We start from the raw sequence: 5,000 nt of genomic DNA on the forward strand, positions 1-5,000 counted from the left end.
GAGAGTGTTAGAGTGGGTGGGTGGGAGGGAGGGAAGGAGGGAGATAGAAAAAAAGAGAGAGAGAGAGGGGTAGAGGTAGGGATGTTGGAGGGGTAGTTTTGCTTATTTATCATAAAAACATTAACATTACAATAATAACAATCATTATCATTATCATTATTATTAGTAGTAGTAGCAGCAACAATATCGACATCAGCATTATTATCATTATATCTATTTTTGAGTGTTTTGCGTTTGCCTTCGCGTATTCCATAGGTATGTACAGTATGTATAATTCCTTAAAAAAAAAAAAAAAAAAAAAACTCAATATAGAAGCCCTTTACAAGCCAATAAGAACCTCAAGCCTGTCACCACTACCCACTTCTCGGCAAAGAGACCACAGAGCACCACCCCTAGTTTCACTCTGTCCTCTATTTCGAGTTCATAAGAGATGTCTCACAGGCTGTCAGCACCTTTTTGCTTAACTCGACCGACAAACTTGACACGAACAATTACCAAGAAACCAAGCAATGGATCCAGAACAGACCGAGAAGCTAACGCATAAATAAAAAAAAACAACAACAACATATATAAACCAAGACATCAACCAATACGCGAAAAATTACAACTAAGAAACCTATTAAACCCATGAACCAACCAAGAAACGATGTAATCAACCGGTAAACTAAGAAACTAAACTTAAAAACCAACCAATACCATAACCGATAACCCTCAAAACAATCCAATGAACCAAGTGAACCAACCACTAACCAACACACCAAAATAACAACCGCAAAATCACCCAAGAAATGAAAAGAAAAACAGTTAGAAAAACAAACAAAACACATAACCAAGAAAACGACCAAAAAAACATACTAAACCAAGATACCCAGACGGTCCCATAACTCTCCCTCTTTGACGAATAAAAGTAAAAAAAAACAAAAAAAAAAACACCGCCACTATTTCCATTCAAGGCTAAGTTTCCCTTGCAACATGGCTGCGAAAAAACTCAATCTCGATTGGCTTATCGCAACAATCACACCGCACATCAAGGGTGTTGGTGGACTATTCCAACCGCCTTGAATAAAACCTGTAATACTCCTTCTCGCCACCCCACCCCCCCTCCCCTCCACCCTCTTCTCTTAAACCTACCCCTCTTCTGGTATTCCCTCCCCGGCCCCCTTGTCCTCCCCCTCCCCCTCCTGCTACCCAACTGTTCCTCGTCCCCTCACTCTCCTAGTTCTTCCCTCCTCTTTTATCCCTTCCGTTCCTTTTTTTCTCTCCTTCACTACTCCCCTCCCCCCCCCTTCCCTCCCCAACCCTTTCTACTCCTTCCTCTCTACTTGTCGTCCTCCCTCCCCCCCCCTCTACTTCCCCGTCCTTCTCCCCCTCCTCTCCTAGTCCTCCTCGTCCCCTCCCCTTCTCCATTTCCCCCTTTCCCCTCCTCCCCCCCCTCCTCCCCTATCCCTCCCCTTCCAGTCTCTTCCCCAAGAAGACTGGGAGGTGGAGGGGGGGGGGGTCGAGGATTTAGTCACGGACAGAAACTCCGAAGAGATTGAGGAAAAGGGGATGAGGCGCGGGGGCTGTGAACTTGTTTGTGAGTGACTGAGTGAGTATGAGTGTGTGTGAGTTTGGCCGAGTATGTGTGTGTGAAAGAACGAAAGAGTTAAAAGAAAAGAGATATGTAGGAAACAGAGAGAGAGAGAGAGAGAGAGAGAGAGAGAGAGAGAGAGAGAGAGAGAGAGAGAGAGAGAGAGAGAGAGAGAGAGAGAGAGAGAGAGAGAGAGAGAGAGAGAGAGAAAGAGAGAGGAAGAGAAAGAGAAAGAGGAAGAGGAAGAGAGAGAGAGAGAGAGAGAGAGAGAGAGAGAGAGAGAGAGAGAGAGAGAGAGAGAGAGAGAGAGAGAGAGAGAGAGAGAGAGAGAGAGAGAGAGAGAGAGAGAGAGGGAGAGAAGGAAAGAGAGAGAGAGAGAGAGAGAGAGAAACAGACAGACAGACAGACAGACAGACAGGCAGACAGACAGACAAACAGACAAACAGACAAACAGACAGACAGACAGACAGACAGGCAGACAGTCAGACAAACAGAAAGGAACAAAGAGAAGATAAGAAAAAAAAAACAAAAAAACTAAAAGATGGAGTAAAAATGAGAGAGAAAAAAGAGAGAGAGAGAAGAGAGTACAATGCATACTTGACGTCTATATATGTCATATGTATGAACGCATGTTTGTGTGCGTGTCCGTTATAAGAAACAGCAGAGACGAGCACCAGACCTCTTGACGGGGAACAGTCTTTGTATTGTTAGTGTTCCACGATTATGAGGACGTCGAGAATGGGTCTATGAACATGAATTAATTAATAACATGAATTAATAATGAATGAATCGTTTAATGAATGAATTAATAACATGAATTAATAATGAATGAATTGTTTAATGAATGAATTAATAACATGAATTAATAATGAATGAATCGTTTAATGAATTAATTAATAACATGAATTAATAATGAATGAATTGTTTAATGAATGAATTAATAACATGAATTAATAATGAATGAATTGTTTAATGAATGAATTAATAACATGAATTAATAATGGATGAATTGTTTAATGAATGAATTAATAACATTAATTAATAATGAATGAATTGTTTAATTAATGAATTAATAACATGAATTAATATTGAATGAATTGTTTAATGAATGAATTAATAACATGAATTAACAATGAATTAATTGTTTAATGAATGAATTAATAACATGAATTAACAATGAATGAATTGTTTAATGAATGAATTAATAACATGAATTAATAATGAATGAATTGTTTAATGAATGAATTAATAACATGAATGAATGAAACTGTCTTTGTATTGTTCCACGCTTATGAGGACGTAGAAGATGGGAAAATGAATTAATAACATGAATGAGTGAATGATGAATAACAGGAGAGACAATAGGAATAATGATACTGCCACTACTAATATAATGATAATGGTGATAACAATTATTAAGATATTGATGGTGATACCACTACTGCTGTTGAAAATTATAATGATACTGATGATAACAACACAATGATAATAACGATGATGATTACAATGACAGTAATAACAACAGCAATAACAACAACATTAATGACTATGATCATCATAACTGGAGAATGATAATAATAAAACAATAGTTATACAGTAATTAAAATGATATCATTATCATTATTATCATTACCATTATCATTATTATTATTATTATCATCATCATTGTTATTATCAGTGTTATTATTATCATTTTTTATCATTATCACTATTATTATCATTATCCTTTTCATTAACATTATTATCCTCATCAATGATAATGATGAAAATAAAAATAACAACAGTGATAATAATGATAACCATAATAATAATGATAAAAATGATGATAATAATAATAATAATAATAATAATGATAAAAATAATAATAAAACAATAAGGATAATAACAATAATGATAATGATAATAACAAAATAAATAAAAATGATCATACAAAATGACAACAAAAATGGGGGCAATTGTAATAATAGTTTTATCTTTCTATAATCATTACCATTTACTAGTATCATAAACGTCATTAACTATCATAATAATCAACATCATCATTAGTAGTAATAGTTGAATAATATCGTCACTATTATCATCATCATTATCATTATCATTATCACCATCATCATTATCATCATTATCGTCATCATTATCATCATTATTATCATTTTCCTTCTCATCAGTGATATCTTTATTACCATTATCATCATTATCATTATTCTAGCATCATCATAGCCATTATTACTACTATCATCATCATCTTTATCTACGATAATGATTGCTATTATTTGTATTGTTTTCATTATTATCATTATTACTATCATTATTCTTATCATTATTTTGATTAATATCACTATCATTATCATTATTACTATCATTGATATAATACTGGTGATAATGACAACGATGATAATGATAATGGAAATAATAATAATAATGATAATAGTAATAGTAATAATAATAATAATAATAATAATAATCATGATAATAATAATAATAATGATAATAATAATGTTAAAAATAATAATGATATTATTATCAATAGCATTATCACAAACACTGTTGTCATCATTTTCAATAAAATTACCATAACTATAGTTTTCAATCATTGATAATAGTAATAGTAGTAATATCATTATATTATCATTGTTACAGATAGAATAATGGCATTGATAATAATGATAACAACATAATAATCATCATCATTTTTATAATAATGATAACAACATAATAATCATCATCATTTTTATAATAATGATAAGAATAATGGTAAAGTAAAAAAATAATAATAATAATAACGGTACTGATGATAAAATAATGAAAATCATGATGATAATAATCATGATAAAAATATTCATGATAATGATAATAACAATAATAATGATAATGATAATAAATAACCAAAATAGTTAACGGCTTAATCATGGCCAAGGAACCAGCTGCTTAGATTTTGATGATGAACAAGAATGCAATTAGATCAAGGATCCCTCGCGCAGGATGACTCATCATAGAAAACGGATCTCCTCCGAAATCTTTTTTTTTTTTTTTTTCAAATTGGTTGTCGAGTTTTGTACTCTGACTCTTACATATTTGTCTGTTGGCAGTGCTTTCTCTTGGTTGATTACTTCTGCTTTGGTTGTATTTTTTTCATGATTTCTTTGGGTAGCAACAGAGCTACACGAAAAACTACTGCGAACTATTACAAATACTGCCATTTTCGGGGATGGAAGTTTATGGGTGGGTTGGCCATGGCCCCGAACATCGGTTTATTTTTTGTCATTAGGTAAGTCTTTTTTCATGGTGTGGGGGAATTATTGTATCACGAAAGTTATGATATCAATGATAAGAACGATAATCGTGATATTTATATGAAAGGTACAAAGAAATTTAAGAAAATGAAAATTAATTATCATTGTGATTATTGTTATCATTCTCATGGTTATCC

General features: G+C 33.0%; 1 protein-coding gene across 1 annotated transcript in view; it reads right to left on the reverse strand.

Annotated features, from left to right (window-relative positions):
• Positions 1-5,000, reverse strand: part of LOC122253017 (uncharacterized) — a 50,016-nt gene that overhangs the window by 3,710 nt on the left and 41,306 nt on the right. The gene's annotated exons all lie outside the window — the stretch shown is intronic.

This window comes from Penaeus japonicus, unplaced genomic scaffold, assembly GCF_977035675.1.
Source record: "Penaeus japonicus unplaced genomic scaffold, GWHDUDI00000001_assembly GWHDUDI00000030, whole genome shotgun sequence".
NCBI classification, from domain to species: Eukaryota; Metazoa; Arthropoda; class Malacostraca; order Decapoda; family Penaeidae; genus Penaeus; species Penaeus japonicus.